At 44.1% G+C, this 26,485-nt stretch overlaps 1 long non-coding RNA gene across 1 annotated transcript; it reads left to right on the top strand.

Annotated features, from left to right (window-relative positions):
* Positions 1-211: 211 nt before the first annotated feature.
* Positions 212-23,181, top strand: LOC146767432 (uncharacterized). Its single transcript, XR_014955846.1, has 4 exons — positions 212-346; positions 844-930; positions 3,348-3,446; positions 23,044-23,181. It is a non-coding gene; the product is annotated as an uncharacterized LOC146767432 (long non-coding RNA).
* Positions 23,182-26,485: the final 3,304 nt, after the last annotated feature.

Raw genomic sequence — 26,485 nt, forward strand, 5'->3', positions numbered from 1 at the left:
TGAGGAAGCCCATGAAGGAGGAGGTTAAAATATGAATGATGGAAACCTGACACACACATCAACCTGGGAGAAAAAGCAGGATTGGCATTGAATTTCCACAGCTGTGTCCCACCCTGCAATGAAATCAGCCTCCAGAGGAGGGGAGCTGGCTAAAATCCTTGGCTGTGGAGCTCCTCATTCATCTGGAGAGGTGGATTCAGCAGGAGGAGAATCCAAACCCAGCGTGTCTGCTGTGAAGGACGGGGGGAATCTGCAAGGAGTGGAAGTGCATCAGCAAGTGCAACCTCTGGAGGGAGGAATTGGCCAGAGCTGACTCTCTTTGAAGACCACAGTGAGCTGGAGGAAGGTGAGTGACTGCTGGGTTTGAGGGTGGCAAGTGTAGACAGAGGGAAATTCAGGCTGTCCTGACTGTGGTGAGAGGTCTTGGGTTGGGTTTGGTTTTATTTTCCTCTTCACAAAGTCATTTAAATTCGTTGGGGGTGTGATGGAGTGTTGCCTGAATTGACTGCTCTGTTTCTGTGGGAGATTTTGTGTCTTGCAAGGTGCCTTGGGGAGGGTGAGGCCCCTTAAGTCCCTCTCTGGGCTGGGTACACCTTGTCCTGTCCTTCAAAACACAAAGTTCCAGGTTCCTCAGTCCAGTATGTCCATGGATGTAAACATTCTCAGTTCTGGATATCATGACAAACTCCACAGCAGGAGGTGGCTCTCTGGATTGGCTTTTCATGGCAATAACTGTCTTAATTCAGATTAGCACTTGAGTTGAGCCACTCAAAGTTTGAGGCTATTATTTTTTTTTCTGTACAAAAGAAGCAGATAGCTAAACAATTGCTTGTCTAAATGCAGGTAGTAGTCCTTACCCTTTGTCCTTGTCCCAGGAGCAGCAGGGAGGACAAGCCAGCCACCAGCTCTCTTCTAGAGGACGACAGAAAGGTAGGAGCACTTTCTTATCCTCATGTTTTGCTGGATTTTGGCTTCTGGGCATTATTTCCTCCCCACCACCTCCTCTATGGTAGCTGTAAATGGAGACAGATTTCTGTTTTGCTTCTACATCAAGGCTGGCATGTTGTAGGCTTTTTGTTCTTTTTTTTCCTTTCCTGGTATTTCCACACCTGTGTTAAGAAGGGGAGGGAGGCAGATCTCCTGCCCAGTTACATTCAGTGTTTTGTTTATCTTTTATTCTCCTCCATTCTAATTTCTTTTGGTGGTAGGAGATTTCTCTACCACATCTTCTGCTTATCTTGCAGTGGGGAAGCAGCTGTGTTTGCCTGTCGTCTTTTGTCTTGTGTGGGGCACAGCCCTGTGTCAACACAGCCCTCAGTGTGAGTGGAAACCTTGGTTTCTACTTTTATTCTGTTAGCTTTATGTCCCTGGGCCCTGTTTTCCTTTCAGATCTCAGGACTGAACTATCCCTTCCCCTCTGTTCCACTTTGCTAGAGAAGGAAATATCTTTAAATTTGCAGTGTGGCTTCTTGGAGACCTTTACATGTTATCTGGTGCTTCTTCATCCACGTGGAGCCTGGTGGGAGAAGTGTAACTCCCTTCCCCTTCATCTCTCTACCTTCCCCAAATTTTCTCATCTCTGCAGGTCTCTCTTTCCATCTCTTTTCCCTTGACCTATACATTAGATTGAAACTTCATGTAAGGGGCCAGCCATGGGGGGAAGACTCAGGTATCTCAGCTTTTATCTTTAGTTAATGTGCCAGGAAAGTAACATGAAATGCAAAGTCGAGCCACTTGTGAAGAGTATCTTTAAGATCAACTTAAATCAAAATTACTTGTTTTCATGCTTGATTGAAATTTTCTTAGTAACTGATTTATTTGTCACTTCAGTTCATCCTGATATGGGATGAAACTAAATCTGAGGCTTGTTTGTAGCAGTCCCAAATCCTGCTCATCTGCACTGCTGTTTTTCCTCTGTGGAGTGAGGAGACCTTGGAGCTGAGGAATATGGAATATGGCTGAGCCACAGGCTGTGGCAGTTCCCACACTTGCCATGTCCTTACCTGTCCTCATCCCTGCTGTCAGGGCCAGCCCCCATATTCTCAGCCATCCCTTCAGTGAAAAACCTTTTCCTAATATCCAATCTCCCTGTGGGGTCAGACTTGTTCCACCCACTGATGTAATTTTAGATCACGTGTGACCATCTGAAGAGAGCCACAGCCATCAGTGCTGCCTTGTTCTGCTGATCTTCCCATGTGCAGCATTTTTGAAAGTTGATATTTTAAAATTTTTCTTCTAGAAGTGCTGCTGCAAGCCCCTCACGTTGTGTTTATTTGTTTTCAGACCTGGGTTTAGCAAGGACAGAGGAGAGAACAACTAAGAGGTGTTGGCCCTTTTCATTTGCCCCCTTTGTGTGCACAGTGGGGCTCTGTAAATTTTGGGGCTGTTTCTCCTCCCCAAAGGAGGCTGTTTGCACCACACTTCCCTTGGAATGGATTCACCTGAGCCCCAGCTGATCTGTTCTCAGCCCCATCCCAAGGGTTTGTCCTGGCACAAAGGAGCCCTGGCAGCATCTTGGATGTGCAGTGGCTTTTCCAGGTGGCCATCACTGCTGTTGCTCTGTCAGGGGTTCAGCCTCATCAAGAACCCCTCTTTGCTTCTAAAAAAGCAAAGTGGAGAGAAGATGTGTCCAGAACCAATTCCAAGCTCCAGGTGTCAGGATAAACAGTTCAGGTTCACCTGGGTTGCAGAGGGTCATTGTGAACCTTCCACTGATATTTAACTGATGTTTCAGCATTGTGGAGAAGCCAGTGAGCACGAGCTTGCATTTGAAACATTTTTATAACATTCATTTTACTGTAAACAATTCATTAAAATGACTTGCTAAGTCTTAAGCAAGTGGATTTTTGAAGGTTGCTCATTTTACTTATCCACCCAAAGTCAATTTGAGTATGAATATATAACATTTTACTCATAATAGCAAACAACTTCAGAGAAGAGACATTTATTCTGGAGGCAGAGATTCAAACTAGACAGCAATGATGCATTACAAATATATAATTATTTGCACTAATATTTGAGCAGGTGGAATGGATTAGTACATGGTCAACATTGCACTGCTGATAACATGTATTTTTCTATATTAATATGTACTGTGCAACATGTATTAAAATTGTCAATAATTCATTTTAACAGAGATAGCAATATTTATATTGCTGTGTTCTACAGACAGCAGAGTGAATTGTTAAAATGTGTAAAGCTGGGCTAGATTTAACTTAACTTTGTTTCCCAGCATGTGTGGTTTTAGTTTCTCATTAAAAAAAAACAAAGCAAAACACCTTTCAACTTAGAAAGATTCTTGCTCTTCCATGGAATTTCTTTGCTGAATTCTTTCCTTCTCCCTCCAGCCTGTTAGGGAAAAAATTGAAATAAGATCTCCAAGACCCAGCCCAGCCCCTTGTGATAGGATTTCTTCTGTGGATTTTTCTGAATTATATGAAGCTTAGGTAGGTGTTTTGATTTTTTTTCTATTTTTAAGACCTGTTTTGTCTTCTGCTATGTTGCTTGTTGTTCTCCCTTCTTAATACATCTCTGGAAGCCTCTGAGGGTAAAGTTAGTCTGTTTAACCAGTGAATGCATCTCCTTTTATAAAGAAGGGTCAAGAGGAGACATTCTGGAATAAGCAGGAAATGCTGCACAGTGATGAGCCACTAAGTTTTAGAGGAATATCTTAAACTGTCAGAGGGCAGGGTTAGGTTCAATATTAGGAAGAAATTCACCCCTGTGAGGCTGGGGAGACAGTGGCAGAGGCTGCCCAGAGCAACTGTGGCTGCCCCTGGATCCCTGGAAGTGCCCAAGGCCAGGTTAGATGGGGCTTGGAGCAGCCTGGGATAGTGGAAATTGTCCCTGCCCATGGCAGGGGGTGAAATGAGATGATATTTAAAGTCCCTTCCAACTCAAACAATTCTGTAATCTTGGATCACGTTGCCTGCCAGTGTTTCTTGACAATTGTTTTGCTCTGACATGCAGATCTGGGGTTGTATTTAGGGGGGAAAAAATGGATTTTGCTGCTTTTTTGCCTCCTGGGAAAATCTGTCTGTAGGGAGGCAACTAAATTGCAAGCAGCAGCAGTTCAAAGCAGCCAGAATCCCTGCATCCATCTGAAGACTTTAAAAGAATGTTCCTGACCAGCCAGACACAAGTTCAACTGGGCTAGTGAATGAGTGAATCTCTCCATGTGTGTACCTTTTTTTTGTATGTTTTTCTGTATATTTGCTGATATATATATATCAATCTCAGAAGTGACTGTGGGGAGGGATTGCTCCTTCCTCTTGTCTAGGCAACTCCTTTATTCTGAAATAGCATCTTACATTTGAAAAGCTTCTTTAAATGTGGAAAGACATCTTTCTTCAGTGTCAGAGCATCTGCCATCAATGTCTGCGTGAACTGAGCCCCCAGTTGAGACCAAAGAGAAGAAAAGTCTTGCTTAGCTGTTGAGAGTCAACTTGCTGATTTTTTATTTACTTTTTTCTTCCTGCAACAGTGAAAGCCTTATAGTAATGGCCAAATAGTAATTTTGAGGCAGAGCTTGAAGTCCAGGCCTTCTGAAGGAGACCAGAAATAGCTGGCTTATGTTTGTTCAACATATAGGGCACAGTGCCAAATTCACTGCTGGTGTGAGCAGCTGTAATTTTGCCAGCTTCAGTGGAAATATGAATTTTTAGAAGTCCATAAGCACGTTAGACACATACCTTTGTCTTCCCACAATTAGTTTTGTTGCCTGCATAGCATGAGGCTTTCTGTAGTACATAATCCAATGCCTAAATATAGTAATTCCAATGCACTTGAGATCAATTAGATTTGTACTTTTAAACTCAGTTTTGTCTATAAAGATAATGTTATGTTGCTGAAGGGATTTGGTATTTAAAGAGTCTGAACAAGTCTAAGTGGCTCTTGGGCATTATAATTTTTTATTTAGCTGCTTTTAGCCCAATCACTAATCAAATTAAAACCTACCATGACTGGTGTATAACTCAGAGCAGACAGTAGAGTGTCTTTAGCTAATAACACTTAATTTTTTGATGCGAGGGGTGCTAAGGTGGTGGTTTTGTTAGCAAAAAAGACTCCTCTTTTCTACAAATTGAAAAATAGGTTAAAGTGACTTCAGGTACACATATGTTCAAGGTTGTAGTAGTCCTGCAATGATGGGCAAAGCTCTCTTTGAAGCCTTTACACTGTGAAGGTTTTGCTTTAAAGGAAATGGCTTTATTTGGTCTTCACAAACAGCAATCCTGTAAAAATAATGCTGCTGGTTGTGTGAAGGGAGGAGGGGGAGGGCAAGAAAGAGCTGTCAGCTTCCCTCTAGGACAGAATTCCAGAAGGGCCCCTCAGATCAGGCCACTGGAGGGGCAATTCCTTGTGCAGCAGTGGTGTGATCCAAAACAGGGCTTGTTTCTGTTGAGAAAGCCAGAGCCATTCTCTGTACAATGTGTAATTCTCTCCGTGGTGGTGTTCTCCATTCAGACCCACCATGTGAGGTGAGGAACAGGAAGGTGGGCAGTTTTCTGCTTTGTTTAATGGAAAAATGGCACATTTAGCAATGTGAAGGGCCAAGCTGGAAAAGAGAAGGCAGGAAATAAAGATTCAATGGTAGTGCCGAGTGTTCCATCACATGGCAAGGGCAGAAATCAACAGTAATATCAGCTAAAGAAGAGAGTTCATCCTTGGGTTTTATTTCCAGGATTTAGTAAGGTCCTAATCAGGCTCAGGAAATGTCTGCTCTTAGAAATTCTTAACAGTCTGTCAGCTTGATTTTTTTTTTTTTAATGGCATGAGTGTCAATTGTGCTGTCACACATGCTCTTACACTTGTCTCCAGCTTTGAGTTGGAGTGTACTTGCTTTTAATTGTCAGTGCCAGAAAATTGCTTCATGCCAAAAAAGACAAGGAACATCTCTCCTTCTTGAGCATTCCCCGTACAAAACAGACCCAGAAAGATGTGCTGAGGAAGCTGTGGGAGAGTGACATAACATTTTAAAAGTTTTTGTTTTAATTCAGAGGGTAGTTATTTTTTGGATGTTGAACCATGTGGATTCCAAGGGGGAATGGAACAGAGCCAGTTCTGTGATGGAACAAGATTGTAGAAGACAACACAGCTACTCTGCAGTGCCACACAAGACAGAACTGGAGCCAAAAGAAGGAAAAGTGGAGCAGCTCCCCAGGCATGGTAACATCATGGGGGACTGATCACCAAATTCCCATTCTGTGAGTTTAAATGGGCACTGGGCTCATTGTGCAGGCTCTCTATATCATGGACTAAGAGAGAAGGGATCTGTTTCCAAGTCTGATTCATCCTGGCATGGAACTAAAGTGGGACAGATGATTTGGCTCCTAGAAGAGTCTCAGTTGCTTCATCACTTCTGAAGGGACGCAAGCCACGTGTTTAAACCAGCTAAAATGAGATGCCTAATGAGTAAAATAACCTTACCTACTTGGTAGAGGCCAAGAAAGCCATGGCTGCTTGTTAATTTGACCCTTGAAAACCATCTGAAATGAATTCTGCTTGTGTGGCTCATTGGATTGCATCTTCCCTGTTAACAGGAAGAACCTCAGGAGAACTTTGCTTCCCTGCTAAGGCTGGAGAGCAGAGAATTTGACAGCGGGCAAATGCTTCCTTTCTGTGTGCAGGAATTGTCTCTAGGAAAGCTGCACAGCCCCTCTGGCTGCCGTGGCACTGCTCAGGGGTTTATCTCCCATGGCAGTGCTGTGGGAAGGAGCACGTCAGGGGATGCAGGCATGAAAACTGCTGCCTGAATTGCTTTGATCTTGGTCTCTTTGGTGATCACAAAGCCAAGGGATGAGCCTCTTCTGGAGGAGCCATTCTGTTGTGACTGATGAAGAAAACAAGCAAATGGAGGAGTAAGAGAAAAGAGGTTAAACTGGACAAAAGGCTTGGACTGAAATCTGAAAAACGCTTCCTTTATTTCTCCTTGCTTTACTCTAAACAAGTCTTTGATTTCTTTAATCTGACACTGGCTAACTTCAAACAAAAATGAGTTTTCTTCTAGCTTGGTTCCCTTCTGCTTGGCACCTCTCTCCTTGCACACCTGCTGGTCCTTGGCAGAGCAGAGCCAGCCCCTCTCCCTGCCTGCCTGAGTGGCAGCTGCTGTCTGACCATTTGCTCGTGGTGCTGGTGCTGCAGCCTGGACAATCTACAGATGCCACCCATCTGTTCCATCCCTGGCTTCTGGGAGCCCCTGTTCTCCTTGCAAGTCTCCAGCCTGGTTCTTTTTCCACAATGAACTTCCCTTCATAGGTGGAGTTTTTGCAGTGCAGGGTCTGAGTGATTTCTCAGGGTTTTTGGTATTTCCGAGCTGCTCAGGCAGCGTGTTGGGGTGCACCTCATGTCTGCCTGCTTTCCTGCAGGGCTCTGCTTATGACCTGCCCTCACATGTCCTCACTGCTTTCACCCTTTTGTTTTCCAGCATCCATTTCTAGCTAAGGCTTATCAGGCCATAACAGAAATAATGTCTGTTACCCTTCCCAGTGCAGCTGAAGAATTAAGAGATTGTTTTTTTCCCCTGTGCAGCATGGAAGGTTATTTCCAGCCAGCCTATTTGCCCTTCTCTGTGTTGTGAACAGTGAGCCACAAAACATCTTTTTGCCCCATCAAAGGATCACTTGTTTATTTTTTTTTAAACAATTCCTGAGTTGAGAGTCTCTAAAGATGAAGGCCAGCACCAACATCAAGGAGAAATTATCTCCTTCTGAAGAAAATCCTGGATTTGGCTGGACATCCTCCTGGATGCCCATCTCTTCCAGGGTGCTTCCATCTGACCTGCCATTCCCTTTCAGCTCTGCCTTGGGTCTACCTTACCTGGAGGCAGTTCTGATCCTCAGCAGCGCTCCCTCTCCCCTTTTCATCCCTCCTCCCAAGCCACCACACACTCCTCAGCCAAGGCATTTTTGGCAGGGTAGGCAGGAACTATTCCAAGAATAGGATCTTCACCAGTCACACAGTTGCTTGTCATCTTGTCCCCTCCTGATTCACAGGTGGCTTTGAGTTTCCCCGTCTGGCAACACAGGAGGCAACAGCTAGCAGAGCCTCGATGACAGAACTCAATGTAACAGCAGAATTTGGAATGTGACAGCATGAGACATCACCTTTCTGTGCTGTGGTACCCTGAAGGCAGGCTTCTTATCCTGCAGAATCCTGGAAATTGTGGTTGACATCAGCCCTGATGGAATGAAATAGGTGTCACAACCAGCCCAAGGTTGCCTTGTTGTATTCAGTGTTTGATTAGTTGGGTTTTGGCATCACTGTCTGCTCCTGTACCTGTCAAGGGTGTGATGTACACTCACTGTGTCAGTTTAGAATCTGTGAGTTATCTTTGCTAACTTGTTTTTTTTTTTTAGTGTAGCCTTTGCAGGCTGTACTTAGCTGCTTGACTTCCCAGATGTAGGATAGACATGGGATAATTCAGATTGAAAGGCACCTGAGGAAGTCACCTGGTCCTCCCACCCCCTCTTTTAAACACAGTGAATTCAGGTCATAAAGAACACTACATTCAAGAGCCCCAGAAGAGGTGCAGAACCCGATTTACTGGCTGTGTGCATCTAAACCTTGTTTTGTCAGGGAAGGTGTTAATTACTTTTGTTGTATTTGACACTGGAGTGAACCAAGCCTGCTTTCCTGGGAAATGATGCCCAACAGGTTCCTCCCTCTGCTCGGTGATCTGAGAGGTCTTTGCCACCCTAAAAGACTCTGTGATGCTGAACTCCTTGAAATCCCTCTGGAGCACCCTCTGTGCTGTCCCACAGGTGGGTGAGTGGCTGTGTGTGCTGTGGATCCTTGTGAGACACACAGCATCTGGCACATCTCCTGTACATCAACATATGTTCTTACTGGACACCAGTTCACACATTTCAGCTGGTTAACAGATGGGATAAACAACAAACTGCTGCTGAGCTCACTCTGCAGCCAGCCTTTGGTGATGCACTGATTTGTATTTCTGATCTTTGCATTGAACTTTTTGCATAACATTTATTGGATTGGTTTTTCTTTTTGGTTAAAAAAAAATGCCTTGGGCACTTTTGGTTAAAATGGAACTGATGTGCCAACTTGAGAAATTAATGGAAACCTTGAATGGGTTGGAAGGGACCTTGAAGGCCATCTCATTCCAAGCCCCTGCCATGGGCAGGGACACCTTCCACTATCCCAGATTACTCCAAACCCCATCCAACCTGGCCCGGAGCTCCTCCAGGGCTGGGGCAGCCACAACCTCCCTGAGCAGCCAGTGCCATGGGCTCAGCACCCTCCTAGTAAACTAGAGAGAAGAATCAGTTTGGACACAGCCATGGCAAGATCCTGATCTCACCTACTGGTTTCAGTTTAGGAAACAGCTTTAGGTTTAGTCCCTAATTTAGGGAATTGTGAGGTCGCTTTCTGTCTGCTGTCACTGACATCTCACCTGGACAACTCTGCTTCTAAGAGAGGTTCAGTCAGACACTGTCTGAGACACCTGGGGTTTGCTTGGCCAGATGAAACAGAGACACTGAGCTCCCCATGGAAAGTAATCCAGGGTTATTCCTGTGCAGAAGTCCAAAGGCATAAAAGTGAAGTCACTGGTCCCAAAGCTTGAGGGATTAATGTTTATTACGGTGTCCTGCAGCAGCACGGAGCTCAGGGTGGATTTGCTATGCAGATTTTTGCTGAAATTCTTCACGGGAGCCCTCTGCTCTCTGGGTACCCTCCCAAATGATGCTTATGTTCCTCTTGTACCAACACAAAATACAAAGAATACTCCCTAAAAGTCAAAGCATACCATGAACGAGGGGTTCTTTTGGTGAACAGTGGAAGATGATTTTGGGGAGCACATCATGCAGGGAGGTGTTGTGGAGCTGCAGAGGGGCTTTATCCTCTGGAAAGATTCCTGTGGAAGCAAGGCAACAGCTGGGAATGTCACTTTATTCCTTTACCATGCCCAGGTGGGATTCAGTGCAGTGCTTCTCTCCTGCTTTTGGTCCACATGGTGGGTGAGGCTTTCCTGGTCTGTGTTTCTGATATTCAGTTTGTATAGGAATAGAAAAATAGCTTTAAATCACATTTAGAGTAATAAGTTCTCATTCCATCATTCTCATGATGGAGACAAGGAATTTTTTAAGTTCCTAAGCAAGGATGGAAAATGCTAAATGCTTCCCCAAGCATTTTAGCACTTACATTTTTGATTCTCCAAGGAAAGATTTCACCCCCAATACCTCTGTGAAATCTGGGGTGGTTTTTTTTGCAATGTGGCTGTCATTTGAGGTCAATACTCCGAGGAGGAAAGGTGCCTCACTCACAACCCAAGCAGAGAAACAGTTAAGCATCTTAAGCTGTGTAAGCAAAAAAAAAAAAAAAAAAGAGGGGAAAAAAGTTGCCAAGATATTTTTGACAAAAGACAGGAAAATGACAGGCTGTTTGGGGTATGCAAAAAATTTTTCCTTTCATACATATTGACAGCCAGAGGGGGGTTATTATTGAGAATATGGGTAAAGTTACTGCCAGTTTCGGCTGGTACTCATGTTTAAAAAGAAACTATGGAAACCAGGAGTAGGAATATTAATTAAGTTCAAATTTGGAATGCCTTTGCCAGGAGTGGCTGTATGAATTCAATGAAGCAGCCTGTTGGGTTGCAATTCACTTGGTTGTTTGCAATTTAATAGAATGCTGAACTTTTCATAAATTAACATGTTGTTTCAATAATCTGATTAAAAGGTTATATGTTGATAAGATTAGCCTTAGATGAGTTTTTTCCCCTTCTTGCTTAAAGAACCAGTGTGTATTTTCTTTAATTAGTTTGCAGCCATAAACTGCACCTCATGGGCAAGATCTTTGACTCCTTTATATTTTGGAAATGAAGTTGGAGTCAGTGCAGCTGTGAATTTACATCAGTGAGAGTATGACCCTTGTCCCTAGGTTTTGGTGACCATCTGAGTTATAAAGGTGTTCCAAAAATACTGGTTGTGAAAAAGGCTTCAATTAGCTGTGCAAGATGACTTAATCCTGTTTTTATGGAACAGGAGGGGATGTGTGTTGTCTCTGGTAGCAGCCAAAGGAATGGAAACACGGAATGCTGGCTGGAAATGCCTTCACACAGAGCAAACAGGTCCTTGTTTGTGCAGGCAGGTTCCCTCTCTGCTCCATCCATATCCAGCTCTCCAACAGAACCTGCACGCCCAAGTACATCAGTTTGGCAGCACACTTGTTGGGCAGAAACAACCAAAAGCCCAAAAAACGACCTGAATTTACATCAGATAAGGAAAACCACAAAGCTGGAAAATCAGATAATCAGTTATGAGTCGGGGCCCAAACAGCAGCAACTATTCCCACAAATTATTCCTGGTTTATGTCCCAGCCCTGAGCTCAGCTCACTGAGCTGACATGCACACTCAGTGTTGATGTTTGCTGACCAAACCTCCCTACCCCATGGTCTTTTCTGACAGCCACGGAGGGACTTCCCAAGTGACAGCTCTCACTTTGCACAACTTGTAGCTCAACCAGGAGAAGGTGGGAAAAGTGATGGAGGGAGAGGTGGGGGACAGAGCTGGAAGGCTGAGTGTGACTGTCCGGTGTGCAGCAGGCCAGGTGAGTTATCCAAGGGATGCTGCTCTGCTTTGAGCAGCACAATGAAAGGCATTCCAGGTAATTCCCTCAAAACCCTTCACCAGGAAGTCTGTGGTTCAGGGAGGCTGCCAGCTCTGTGGAAGAACAGAGCAGCTGCTCTGGTTTTTAACTGCCTTACATCTTTGTGGTAAGAATGGGGACTGTGTTCAGAAAGCACTTATTAAGCCAAAAATAACCCCCCATTCTTCTGTGAAAAGCGAGTTATAAATATAATCACAGTCAGCAGTAGATCTCAAATCTAAATTGCATGCTTTGCTGAGAGGTTTTTTCCCCCAAGCAGAGGTGAGGAGATGGCAGGGATGCACTTCCCGGAGCTGGCAGAAGGGAGGCAGCCTTGTTTCAAGTAATGCTGCTTCTGGGCGATAATCCAAAACGCACAGTAGGCAGAAGTTAAAAGGAAGTGCTTGCTTTTAGGTTTTTAAACTATATCCCTTAATCCTGGGTGATGATTGACAATCATGATTTAGAGTATGAGGTGCCCCTTTCTAATCCGGCAAGTTTGATGTTATTTGCGTATCTAGTATGGCTTTATTCAACTCAAACTAAATGGGAGCCTGTGCAATTGATGCCACATTTCAGAGATGAGTCCTGGACTGGGAGTCTATTTACAGATTAGTGCATACACAGCTTCCACAGTCGTGGCCTTTTTTAATGCATGTGTGTGTGTCATTTAAAGACTCCAAAAGGCAAATTTACAATTAAAATGTTTCTTGCTGGGTAAGAATACTGGTGGGAGACTTTTTACATAATTTAATTCACCGTGAAGGGAAGCAATATACAAGATTATATTAATCCTAGTTTGATAATTATAATAAAATAAGAATACATGTTTGTATTTAATAGTGATAAAAAACCCACTCGTTTATTGGCTTTGTGTTTTTATTATAACATATGTGCTTGATCTCAGCTCCAGCAGAAATGCTTCTCCTCTTGCTGAAGTTTGCAGCAAGTGAATGTAAAATGAAGACAAAACAGTTAATGAGCATTTGCCCAGGGTTTGTTTATTGTAAAGGTGAGCTGACACTTCCTATCTCCTGTGATCAGCAGCTTTTAAATCAATTTTGCTTAAAGAAAAGTAGTAATAAATCATGATACATTAGAAATGGCAAAGAGAGGAAACATCTGGGGGAAAAAAAGGCTGGATATAACTTAAGCATGTAAAGCTTTGCAGCATCTTCTGCATTTTCTAGGGTTTACTGTTGATATACCAATTGCAGAGCAACTAAGATGCACACTCTTGCAGATTGAAGCTTTGCATGTATGTTTAGCATTAATCAAAAGCAGCTGTGGTGGAGGCAAACCTTCTTTCTAGCCAGCCAGATTATATTAGATTAAAATGATCCATATGTAAGGTGTTGCAATACCTACTACTGGGGCAGGAGGGAAATCACATTATACTTGCAACTAGATTAACACAGGGATTGAGCTGACAAATAATTCTCTCCTGCTTTTATTTTGTCATGTGGGAGAAAAGAAAATGTTGCTGGGCCAGTGAACTGCCTTGGCAGGCACAGCTCTGCCATGGCTTTGGCCACACTTGCCAGCTCCTGGAGTTGACAGAGGATCCCAGAAGAGTCTGATGCCATGGGAATAATTTATTCATTTAGATTGGAAAAGGCCTTTGAGATCATTGAACCCAACTGTTAACCCAGCACTGCCAAGCCACCACTAACCCATGTCCCCAAGTGCCACATCTACAAAGTTTTTAAGTCCCTCCAGGGATGGGGACCCCATCACTGCCCTGGGCAGCCTGTCCAGGGCTGGACAACTCTTTTGGTGAAGAAATTTTTCTTACCATCGAATTTAAACCTCCTCTGGTGCAACTTGAAGCTAATTCACCTTGTCCTGTCCCTGTTCCCTGAGAGCAGAGCCCAGAACTCACTTCTGGCTGTCCTCTCCTGTCAGGGAATTGTGCAGAGCCAGAAGGTTCCCCCTGAGCCTTCTTTTCTCCAGACTGAGCCCCCACAGCTCCAGTCCCTCCCCCAGCTCCACTCCCTTCTCTGGACACACTACATCCCCTCAGCATCCTTCTTCTAGTGAGAAGCAAAGAATCGACCCCTGTTGTAAATGCAGGCAAACCTGATGGGAGGAGATGATGATGTCTGACTCAGTTCAGAAGGCTGAATGATTTCTTTATTATAATTATGCTAAAATACATTCATATACTATATAAAGCAAAATACTAAAACCACAAAACCTACTGATTCTACCATCTCTAACACAACTCGTGACCCTCTCTCAAGAGTCCAGACCCAGTGCACTGTCCTGGAGAAGCAATAGCTCAATAAAATATTGCACAGGGCTAAGGAGTGGGGAGCAGCGGGGTTGGGCTGGATTTGCATAGGCCAGTGTAAGAATTTGGCTGCCAGCAGGGCAGGGGGAAGCAGGGAGCTATAGAATTCACTCTCTTGCTTGTGAATAGCACTGGGGGCTCCACGCTGAACCACTGGGATGGAGCCGTGGTGGGCCTGGGCATGCTTCCAGCACGCTCTGTCACAGAGCAAATTCCTCCCTCCAGTGGTTTTGTCTAAGCAAAGAGGACAGGGATGGGATCCTGATTGTCTGGGACCCTTGAGGAACCCATCTATATTGTCATCTTTTTATTGTTTTTGCTGATTTTTAAATTTCTTTTATTTTCACAGAGCCCCTAACAGCATCAGATTTGGGCCAGCACAGGGCACTCTGTGATGAAACAGGTTGTTTTCTGGTATCCAATTATTCCTATGCTAAGATCACCTCCCTAATACTTTTCTGCATTGAGTGGGAAGCTCAGAGCAGGCTCCTGCATCCTGAAATTATAATCTGATGTCTGATACTCTTGATACTCTGCTGCTGCCCCGTGCTGCTCTCCTACCTCACAAGCCAGCTGTTGAACCTCTCACCCAACAGCCATGTGCTTTCCTTTTCCTTCTTTTTGTTTGCTTTGCACCCCTCTCTCAGGGTTAATCCACTTCTTTCACCCATCTGCTGCTCAGATTTTCTTTTCCCACCTGGCTCGTGTCCCCTGAGATCTGGTGGCACAAGGAGTTTGAATCCTGCCACACTCAGAGAGCTCTGTCACAAGAGGCATCACTGTACCTTTCTAGCATAATTTGTCACGAATTTCAGAGCCATGCTAGGGTCTGAAGGTTGTTTTTATGCCTGCTGAGCTGGTGTGGTGTCCAAACAAATCCTGTGGGTGATAAAGCTCAAAAAGGCATCTATTTTACCTTCAGTTTTCTATACACTAATGGACTTGGTGTGCCCAAAATGTCTGGGTAGGAGTTTTGATGTTTCAGTTCACTTACATGTGAAAAATGCAGGGAATACTTTGGTTTATACCAGGACTTAGATGTCTGCAATTTTTTTCTAGGCAGGGACTCCATTTTTTATGAGATCTTGGGCTGCATCTGCAGCTGAATGCTGCAGCACCATTGTTCTGTATCAGTGCTGCAGCTGGAGGCAAAGCAGGGCAGGGTCTGCAAATCACTCTCAGTAAGTCAGGAGTGGAGAGATCTGAAAAGTATTGAGATTTGGACTTCTGATTCCACTCAGGAATCCTTGACAATTAAATCTGTTGAGCTCAGTTAAACCCTTTCCTGTTTAATGAGTACTTTGGGTACCTGGAGCACATGCCAGTGAACCTCAGTGTCATATTCCACAACTTATAGCTTTTTATTATCTCTCCTTGTATCCCAGAGAATGGCAGCAAGGATCACATGGACAGCACTGGGGTAGCAGCACTGTTTAGGTGTGAAATCAGGAAAGCTGTGAAACCCCTGTCCCTGCAGCCACTGTCTCCTCAAGGTGTTTATTTATCAAGCTGAATTGGTGGCGGGGAGAAAAAAACCCCAAACTTTGGGCTGGTTTTAGGGATTTGCCTGCCTGTACAGCCACACCTCCTCGTGCCATAGGTGCAGTGCCAGGGCATCTTCCAGAGGATGTGTCCAGAGCAGCTTTTACAGGTCATGATCCTCCATGTTCAGGAATCTGATCTCTGTGTGTTGGGAGAAGCAGGCTCTGTGATAGTGAACTGCTATTTTCTCCAAATGTAGGTCAGAACTTGAGCAGGACTTGTCATCACTCTCAGATTAAACACTGCTACCATTCTTCTAGGATAACTCTGTTTTCCTCCCATGTGCAAACCATCTGTTTCTTGTGAATTTGTAGATGTAAACCGTGGCTGTTTGGACAATTGATGTCATTAAAAGATGTCTTGTTCTGTACGTCTCAATGAGATTTAAAAAAATCAATCAAAGCCTGAAAACTATATACTTTCCTCAACCCTAATGAATGCGTGTCTCTAAGCAAAATTGCAGCTTGCATTATATTTTGAATTAATTGGCAAACAGTTACATAAAGAGATCATATTAAGGTCTCTGAAGAAGGAAGCTGGGTTAAGAATGAGCTTTCATCTCTAAATCTGCTTTTTCTGACTTTTTAAAAGCTTGATTTGTCAAGATGTAGTTGACTTCTGTTTTGTGTATAGATTTTCTGTCTTTGTTTTTCTTTTAAACAAAACATGTCAAGGGGAAGCCAATATAACATCAAAGCACTAAAATAAAGAGCTTTAAGGGAAGGAAAAGACAGATGTTAAGATTAGGTGAAGGAGGGAAGGCAAAGGTGTGGAGGAGATATAAATTAAGTAAATAAAGACATGGCAGTGAACTGCTCTAATGAGACACAAGGCTAATTAAAGAAAAGAAACAGATTTAATTATTCTCAGATATTTTACAAGGCACGAGAATGAGGTTAGCTGTAATCTCAGTCCTGCTGCAACTCCGAATTATTTTTCCTTTGCTTTTTTTTAATCTTCCTTTATGAAGGCACTGAAAACCTCCCTGAGTTCTGGCCTTGTGAGTCATGTGCTATTTTCCTGCTGTCCCAAGGTGCAGTAATGTTTTCCTGGCCCTGCTTTCCACTTGATGTTCAGGGAGTCATAGCTGAGACCTGGGTCTCACACGTATTCCTGGATGAACCCTATTTTAGGACTCAAATTGTGGGCCATGCCATGAATTCCCATTAATCCAAAGTGGCCTGAAAATGAAGTGCAAATGGGACAGTGGAGCTGGGGAAGGGGTTAGAGCACCAGGAGCTGCTAAGGGAGCTGGAGCAAAGGAGGCTCAGGGGGGACCTTGTGGCTCTGCACAGCTCCTGGCAGGAGGGGACAGCCAGGGGGTTGGGCTCTGCTCCAGGGAACAGGGACAGGAGGAGAGGAAATGCCTCGGGCTGTGCCAGGGAAGGTTTGGTTTGGAGAGTAGGAAAATTCTTCACCAAAAGAGTTGTCCAGCCCTGGGCAAGCTGCCCAGGGCAGTGGTGGATCGCCATCCCTGGAGGGACTTAGAAGCTTTGTAGATGTGGCACTTGGGGACATGGGTTAGTGGTGGCCTTGGCAGTGCTGTGGGAACAGCTGGATTTGATGATTTTAGGGAGTTCTTCTGTCACCTCCCACTGCTAACAGTGTTGCTGTTTTAAACCTGAGCTCCAAAAGATTCCTCAGCCACCCTGAGAGGCCTCCAACTCTCCCTGTCCACTGATAAAGGCTCCAAGGCACTCACCATGAACTAGGGGAGTCTCCTGGCATCAAGGGCCTGCAAGCTCGGCTTTGCAACCCTGATTCATCAGTGCCTAAATTGGGTTAGAAGGGACCTAACCAATTGTGTTAGGAGGGACCTAAAGTCCATCAAGTTCCAACCCTCTGCCCAGGGCAGGGACATCTTCCGCTATCCCGGGATGCTCAGAGCCCTGTCCAACCCAAACTGTCAGAAAATCCCAGGGACTCTGGATCCTTGAATTCCCAGAATCCCAGAATGGTTTAGGTTGGAAAGGGACCTTAAAGTCCATCAAGTTCCTACTCTCTGCCATGGGCGTGGACCTTCCACTATCCCAGGTTGCTCCAAGCCCCATCCAACCTGGTCTTGGACACTTCCAGGGATCCAGGGACAGCCACAGCTTCTCTGGGCAGCCTGTGCCAGGGCCTGCCCACCCTCACAGGGAAGAATTCCTTCCCAATATCCCATCCATCCCTGCCCTCTGGCAGTTTGAAGCCTTTCCCCTTCTTCTGTCACTCCATGCCCTTGTCCAAAGTCCCTCTCCCCCTTCAAGAAGGGCAAGGCTGCAGTAAGGTCACCCCTGAGCCTTCTCTTCCCCAGGCAATCTGGAGAGGAGAATCTTCATCTGCCTTACCTGAAAAGGGAGAAATTTTTAAAGATTAAATCAGGCCTATTCCCACCCAAAGCTGGGGGGCACGTGGCATGCAGGCATGGGAGCTGCCTCTGCAGAAGTTAATGGCAAAACTTCTGTGGCCTTCCATGGTCCAGATATTTGCCAACCATTTTGTCATCATCCAAAAGGAAAGAACTCTGTGACAGGTTCAGCTTTCTGACACTGATGCCTTATGAATCCTGATTAGAACAGAGACTAGACTAAGTTAAAGAATAAAGTAGTGATTTATTAAGAGGCCTCAATGGATCCACCTTGGGCAGCACAACCCAAAATGGTCCCAAAAAAATTCATGACCAGTCAACAGGGTCTTTCACTTTTATAAGTTCTGCTCCATTTGCATATTGGGGTTAATTGTCTAATTCCAGCTTTAGCCCATGCAGTCCCATCCTGCTTGTTTTTCTCTCTTCAACCCATGTTGTTTCTGCTCTTGGGCCTGAGATTTGAATAATTTGGAGCAGGAATTATTTTGTCTTCCCTGCTCTGTGCAGAGACCTCACCATCCCCTGATATGAAGCCCAGACCCACACACTAAAGCAGCACAGAATGTGAAAAATAAAAAAGCTAAAACCTGAGGCATCACACGATGCCTTTCTCCCCCACCACATTCCTCACCCCCTCCTTCTCCTCCTCCTCCTCCTCCTCCTTTCCAACCATTCCCCTCATCCTGCAAAGAAAACTTGTGGCGCTCGCCTCTCGCGCCGCCTTGGCACCGCATGAGAATCCTTGCAGCAAAAGGAAAGAAAGGGAAAAATCCTGAAAGCCGTGCTTTTCCCAGCAGGTTGGCACCACCGCTCCGGCTTTCATCCTCGGGAGCAGCGTGCCAATCTCACGCCAGCACAAACAGATGTGACTCTAGAGCTTTGAGTGCCCAATGAAAGGGGCATTGCTCGCTCTGAAGGCCGCCAAAATGTACCAGCCTTCGGATTTTCCATTGAGACAGACGGTTTTCTCAGAGCTCTGCTTCAAGGTGCCTGGATTTGGGGTTGACTTGTTTATTTCTTTCTCCTTTCCTTTTGTGCCCTGACATTACACCGAGACTCAGCACGCAATTCCTCAGAGGAATGTTATCAGACCAGGTTAAGTGCACGGTGAGGCTGCTCTATATTCACGATGGATGGATGGATGGATGGATGGATGGATGGATGGATGGATGGGTGGATGGATGGGGTGAAATGTATTCCATGTGCCCCAGGAGCTCACGTGTGTTGTTATTAGACACAAAATGAGTATACACAGAAGCTTGGTAAGTTCAAAAGAGAAAAAAGACCCAGTTTTATTCAAACATTTGGTATTCCAAAGGTGACTATGGAATTACCACCTCTCCAACCATACTGGCCTAAAGATTAATCAATCATTTTTCTCCACCCACAGAGAAATGTGTAAACTCTTCTATTTATACATGAAATTGTGTGGGAACTCTGACTCTCAAACATGTAAACATTATCAGAAGGCTAAATAATTTTATGACAACTTTAAAACTTTCAGAAGAACCATAAAAGAAAACTTAACACTTTTAAAAATTAGGGCAACACACGTGCATTGAAAACTTGTACAACGATAAACTGTATTTTCATTTTCACAAAACCAGCCAGTTTTCATGCCATTTGAGATACATAAAGTGGTAAAACGCGTATGATTCAGTAGGCGCTGCTGAATCAGAAAAAGGAGGTGCTTAGCTGGCAAAACCACTTAATCCAGACATCTACAAGGGAAATCATGTAAGTCCAATGCTGCTTAGTGGCAATGAGTGCCACTTATTAGGGATTGCAGTTCTGCTTAACTGGGACACCTCCAGATCATTTAGGAGGCTTAGAGGAGCAGGGTGAACAATTTGCAGGCTGTATTCTTCTGAACACCACATCCCTTTTTATCCCATGCAAAAAAATTTCCCCAAATGGCCTGCAATGTTTGGGGTGGTATTTGCTCCTCAGAATTTTGCAGAGGCTTCCTAAAGGCTGCTCCTGGCATGACCTGTGAGGGTGGGGAGGTGGCACAGGCTGCTCAGAGAAGCTGTGGCTGCCCCTGGATCCCTGGAAGTGCTCCAGGCCAGGTGGGACAGAGCTTGGAGCAACCTGGGATAGTGGAAGGTGTCCCTGCCCATGGCAGGGATGGAACTGGGTGGTCTTTAAGGTCCCTTCCACACAAAACCATTCTGGGATTCTGTGTGTTGGTGCAATAAGAAATCACTGCTTGCTCATGAGTCTGAGCTAAGAACTTTCCACAGTGATTGGCCAAATTTTTGTCAGACAACAGGATCTACTGTGATCACCTCTCCTGACACCCTGGCTGATTTTTGCCAGAGAGTGCCATCCTGAAGTCTCTTCATCAGGCCCATCAATGTTTGGTTGCAATACAGTTCAGCTTTCGTCACGGTAGGAGCCACAAAACTGTCTCCCCCTCCTCAGGGATGCCTTTCTGGTGCTCAAGCTTTATATCAGAGATTAAATCCCTTCAGACCCAGGAGCTTTGTGCCAGGGTGAGAGAAGCAGCAGCTCTTAACTGATGAATCCTGCTGGGAAGAAATAACATAGCTGAACTGTGTACTGCAAGACAGGAGCATTTTTCTTTGAAACATTCTGGAGGGTTTTTTGACTAACCTGGCTTGAAAAGATGGACACACCATGATCTCCTTTGGCACGAATTCACCAGCTTTCACTATTACTGCGTAAGGGCTCCAATGGCATTGGAAGTCCTGCTCCACAAAGCAAAAAGTTAAATATATGATGAGAAGATGTTTCCTAAATAACTTGGGATTTGCATAGACTGAGCAGACAACTAAAAGCAAATTATATTATCCCCATTCTGCACAGGGAAAGCTACAACTTGGAGGGATTAAACAAATTCTCCAAAACTCAGAAACAGAATCAGGATTTGAACTCTTGTGACTTTGCAGTCCCATCTTAACTGCGAGTCTTGCTCCCTCCTGAGAAAAGGAATGCTCAGGGTAAGATTAGGCTCAGACTGGGAAGCAAACCCAATGCTGAGGCATCTGACAAGATGTTCTTGTGAATTTTTAATTGTTGGCTGTGTGGACATGTGTGTAAGGCAATAACCTAAGGAATTCTGTCCTACATTTTGGAAATTGTTGTAGCTTTGCAACTCTTGGAATGAGTCTCGAGTGAAAAATCTGCTCTGCTGTGTGTTCTCTCTCATGTTTCTACTAGATAAAGCTTTGAATCCATGAACTTAGTGGCTGTTATTCCAGGAATCTCTCCTTGGAACCAACTGACATTATCCCTAATATTTGGCTAGAAAAACAATATTTTCTGGAAAAGACTAAGATGGCGCAATCTGATTTCAAATTGATTGTTGCCTGTTCCTGTGCTATACGAATACATGTTACAGATCTTCTGTGATTTTAATACCAGCAAAAGGTCAACATTTAATTAGTCCCTTACAAAATAACTTTGAATCTTTAGAAGCTTGAAGATAAAAAAATACTTTTTTTCTTAAGTTTGGTTCATAGGTATTGGTTTCTTAGAAATACCAGTGTGAGTTTAATTCTAAGGAACAAGAACCATGCTTATTTGTTTAAAAAGCACATAAAATGAAACTGGGAGAAAATGGAGAGCTTTTATTTTCTCTTGAGGAAAGGCTGGACAGGTGAGAAAAGCTGCAGTTAAAGGTAATTCCTATTTTTCCTATGAAATTGGTCTAGATCCACATTGTATAACCTTTCCTACTGTTCTTTTATTCACTTCAGACTTGAAATATATTTTAAGGTCTGTCCAGTGGGAGGTGAAGTCCATATTTCTAGATAAGGATTTTTACTTTGTCTGGTATGTCTTAAGTGCTGAAATAGAAGGAAAAGTCAAATTTTTGTGCACTGCAGTCTGTAAATTCTTGCTCTATAGTCAGCTGGCACATGCAAAACAAATGTCTGATAGTTTCTGTGATTTTACTTTGCCCCTTGGGACAAGTCAGGAGCTGGGCCTGTCTATCAAAACTTTAAAATTGTGTCCAGCTGTGAAACTGGTGGCAGAAATAATTTGGAAAATTTAGGAGCTGGTCTGTTGAAAGTCAGCTACAAAAGAGGAAGATTTTTAAAAAGAAGCAGAACTTTCCATTGATTTTGTGAGCTGTAACTCTGTTGATTTAACCCCTTCTTTTGGAATGGTGTGAGTTGTTTCATCTACCACTTATTTATTGATGGAGACCTGAGAGAGAGCAACTACCCAAGGTTGGACCAGGAAAATAAATCAATAATGATGAATAGCACAGAATGATTTTCATGAGCTGTTTGGCAGTGAGGGAACCTGAATTGGCTGTTGATTCACCAGAAGGACACAGAGATCCATGGGACTGAAGCCACTAAGGGAAGGAATCTCACAGCTTTCCCCTCTATTTCCAACATTTTTGTGACTGGGCCAGTCAGAGCAAGTTACTCAACCCCTGTGATGGGAGTCAGCACATTTTGGAGGGGTTCTTGGAGTGTCCTGTGTCCTGTGGAGTTGGACTTGATGATCCTTGTAGGTCCCTTCCAGCCCAGGGTACTTTCTGATTCTGTGTTGATGACATAATCCAGCTGCTGTGGGCTTTGAAGGGCAGAAATATTCTGCATCCAGTGGCCAACTGATATGATCCTGATGATAAATGGAATGCAAAGAAAGGGGTGGGACATGGGTGGCCTGACTGTCATCTGGAAACTGCAGACTTTATTACCCTCGGGTGAAATTAGTCCTGATTTCCACGAGGAAGGGAAAGACAGAGGTGTTCATGTATAAAAATCCACACATAGATTCCAAACCTTGTGCAGCTCCAAGGAAAATGTGACTTTGTATAACTTCTATTCCACAGCAAATACTGTAACGTGCAATTGGCAATTGGTTTAGTAATGAAAACAGTGTTTTATGCCACAATGGTCCCAATTCCACAGTTGACTCCATGGCCATTTAAGAAATCTTTCATGAGCAGGGGATCTCTGTGATAAAACTCCCTTTTCTCTCCCTTTTGCTGATGCTTTAGCAATGAGACAAACTGACTAGTCAGAACACATGAACTTAAAATAACTTAAAAGCCATTGGTTGAAAGGATCAACTGTTTCCCAAGCCATGACAGCAAGTTTCCCAGTTAGGCCAGAGAATTTTTTGGGGCGAGTTTGTTTGTTTTGGGTTTGTTTTTTGGTGGGTTTTTTTTTGTGTTTTCTTTTTTTTTTTTTTTTTTTTTTGCTGTCATTTCTGTCCTGTTAATTTGAGCAGAAACTGTAATTAAATGTAAGTGGTCTTGTTCCCACAGAAATGAATGGCAGCATCTGGAGAGAGACAACCGTTCCAAATGCTTTTGGCTACCAGCTCTCCACGAGTCACCAGGATGGAGCAAGGGCTGGAATCCAGACTTCTGTCGGCCTAATTTTGTATCTGTGGAAGCACAACACTAAATCCAATATTCAAATGTCTGGCCGTGATGGGTGTAGGAGAGAGCACATTCCAAATTTTATGTTGCCTGCTCCTCCTGGGAGGCCAATCCCTGCTGTGTCTCTGGGTGGGACTGGATGAGCAGAGCTTGGAAAAGGAGGAATGGTGGGCAAATCTTTCTGGTGCGTTTTTGGGTTTTTTTTTTCCTTCTTCCTTTTCCACCCTTTTCCATTTCATGACCCACTTTGACAGTAACTGGGCTCTGCTTGCCCAGACAGGAGCGGGGCTGTGTTTGTAAACAGCAATTGAGTTAAAAGATGTTTTGTGTCAGAGCTGAGCTGGTTTCTGTCTCTGCTGTCCCTGCAGAAGGGGCGGCTCTGCCTCGGAGCCCCGGGGCTCTGCAGGGTCACAGAGCTCCTCATCACCCCCAAAATGCACCTTCTGTGGATGTCCATCACCACCAGCACCAGGGTACTGCATTTTTATCAAACTTTCTGTCCCCTAAAGGAGAATAGTGCTCTCTGTGAGTAAACGTTTCCATCCAGCCTTCCCTGTTAATTGAAATGGGATAAAATTTCCTTCCTTTCTTCAGTTTCTTAAATCTTGTTATGTTCACAAGGAACTTGCAACCTTTCAGAAGCTTTTTCCTCTCTGGCCTTGTCCTATTTGGCATTGCAGCCTCACTCGATGCTTTGTGTGAGTTCTACAGCTTCAGGACAAACATTTTGGCACTTTCCAGTGCCTTTTATTAAACTTTTATTAAAATTTCATTATACTTTTTCACCATGCAAAGACAATTCTCTTGTTTTACCTCGCTAACCATGATGAAAATGGAGTTTCCTCTTTACTAGCTGCTGCTCTCTAGGGCTGTGTCTTGTTTCTTTAAAATATGCAAAAGGATGGGGAAGGAATTTGGACTAAAATTTTTTAGAGCTGCCTGGAAGATTTACAGGAATGTCTCCCATGAATCTAATGGGACTTGTGTCTCTAAACCCTTTCAAAACTCTCAAATCTCTGACTTCTGCTGTTGTGGAAACATCAGTGATGGCCCAGTAAATGAGGGGAATTGAGATTTACAGCTGAAGGTTTGTATCAAACTTACTTTTGCATATAAAAGGAAATACGTTTTTTCTTCCCTAAAGCCAGGGTGCTTACTCTGAGTGCAGAATGAAAGTCTGAGCATTTACAAGTAAATCTGTTATTCAGCGTGGGAATTAAATTAAATTATTCATCCTTTAAGAAATTTAGGAATGTCAGACTCTTCGTTCCTTGGTAATTTCAATAATGCAGTGGTAAAGAAACTTCAGACTTGTGACATGGCTGAGTTTCAATGACATGTTTTCTCTGTACATTGGACTGTATACATAAAATTATTATTTTGCACTCACAAATACTTATATCCTGTGGACAGCACTTCATATTGTTGGATTTAGAGGATAATCACAGAATGACAGAAACATTCGAGTTGGGAAAGACCTCCAAGATCATCCAGCCCAAACTTTGGCCCCAGTCTCCACCTTGGAAACCAGCCCAGAGCACTGAGTGCCACATCCAGTCATTCCTTGGACACCTCTGGGGTGGTGACTCCACCACCCCCTTGGCCAGTCCATTCCAGTGCTTAACAGCCAATAATAATAATAATAATAATAATAATAATAATAATAATAATAATTCTATTGCAAAGTAGTTTTATTCCTGGACATTCCTGCAACCACTAGAAATTTTTGTTTGCTGTTAGAACTTGCCCTTTTTTCTCTTTGTCAAGGCCATGCTGGTAGTTCTCAGTTCTCATGGAACTCTAAATTTTCATGTTTGATTTTATTAGTTTATCTTCTGGTTGTTCACGAGGACAAATGCCTGTGGAGTGGCCACCCCAGAAATGCCTAACTGGCCTTTCTTCAGTCCCACTCAGCATTTGCATTCTGGATTTATTATGCTCACTTTATTTGGCTGTTCCTGTGTTCCACTTTGGTTAGTGGTGGCAGTCTGAAGATGCCTGATCTTGATTTAATGATCCACCAGAACCCATGGTCACATATAGGAGGAAGAGAATTCATTGATTTATTGGTTGTTGGGAGACTTAAGAGTATTCTTTTTGATTTGTTCCCTTGTACAAGTGTCATTGTCATGGGGATCTGAGCTACCTGAATTGTTACCTCTGGTTTAGGTGAGCTACACTGTCTTAGCCAAACTCTGGCCTGTCTCATGCCATTTCTTTTGGCATCCTGTTCTGGTGTAGGCTGGTTGTGAAGTGCAGGAGAAGACATTTGGTGATGATAATTTAGGCTATAATTCAGACTAGGAGAGCAGAGAGATGGTCTAGGTGACTAAACCTAATTATTGATTTGTATGGTGCTGTGAACCCTGCCCAGCCCAGGACAGCTCTCAGTCCTGTTTAACTGTCCCCTCATGTTGTGACTGTGACACAGCAGGTGTGAGGGAAGCAGGAGAGCACCAGGAGGCAGAAATATCTCCACTCATTCTCAGCTGGGGCCTGTACTCCTGACAAAATCCCTTTCCTTAGTGTGTGGCAGAGCTGGGCAGCCTCAAAGGTGCTGCTGATTACTGAAGAATTGATGAGAGCTCCTGGGTGAGAGCTTCAGGTCACCTTGTGACCCACACAGTGGTGAAATGCCATTCTTAAACAGATCAAGGTTCATTTTAATCCTGGCTGAGGTTTGTTTTCTTGGGAAGAGGGAGCGCTGTCCTGCTAGTCCACTTATCCAGGCAGCTCCATGCCCTCTGTGATCTTACACATTGAAACCTCCCTCTAATTCCCAGTCTAAATAAGATCAAGGTTCTCTTATGCTCATGTGCATTACTGTCCTTTGGCATCAGTAATTTCTCCCTGTAGGCATTAAAGCTCCAGATTTACTCACAGCAGATCTATCCCCTCCCAGCCTTGTTTTGTTCAGGCTGGGGAATTATTGTTTATGTGCCGCCCTGCCCCATCAATCCCTGGGACAAAGCACCATCCCACTTCTCAAAGAGCTGTTGGCTATCTGAGGCTGCTTTAATAAGGAGTCACTTAGCTTTGCTCTCCACCAGCTCGTGCATTATTCCCTGAACAAAGCCACTTTGGTCTGTGCAGAGTCCAGAGCTGGCCTCAATGTCAGAGTGACATCCAGTGGAAGAGCAGTGGAGCATCTCCAGAGCACCCACCTGGCAGCATCTTGCTTGTCATTGCTTTAAATCCATCTTCTCCTTGCTCCACTGAGCAGGGAAAAAACTTGCCAAGGTCAGTGTGTGATGACCGAAATGGGCTTTGTTGTTGTGAGACCTGTCAATACTCTTCAGCTTCCTGACAACCACAGGGTGACTCC

The sequence above is a fragment of the Lonchura striata genome, chromosome 5 (assembly GCF_050655825.1).
Source record: "Lonchura striata isolate lonStrDom1 chromosome 5, ASM5065582v1, whole genome shotgun sequence".
NCBI lineage: Eukaryota > Metazoa > Chordata > Aves > Passeriformes > Estrildidae > Lonchura > Lonchura striata.